Raw genomic sequence first — 293 nt, forward strand, 5'->3', positions numbered from 1 at the left:
GCACATGCACACACACACACGTGCACACACGTGCACACACGTGCACACACACGCACACATACACACATGCTTGTATAGATGCATGTATATGAATGTACATGTGTGTGTATATGTATAAGTAATATATATATATATATATATATAAATATACTGTTGTGTCTGGGGAGACGCACATATATAGACTCACGTGTGTGTATGTGTATGTATGTAAATGTATATATATATATGTATATATAAATGTGTATATATATATATATATATATATATATATATATATATATATATATATATAT

The sequence above is a fragment of the Octopus bimaculoides genome, chromosome 11 (assembly GCF_001194135.2).
Source record: "Octopus bimaculoides isolate UCB-OBI-ISO-001 chromosome 11, ASM119413v2, whole genome shotgun sequence".
Classification (NCBI taxonomy): Eukaryota; Metazoa; Mollusca; class Cephalopoda; order Octopoda; family Octopodidae; genus Octopus; species Octopus bimaculoides.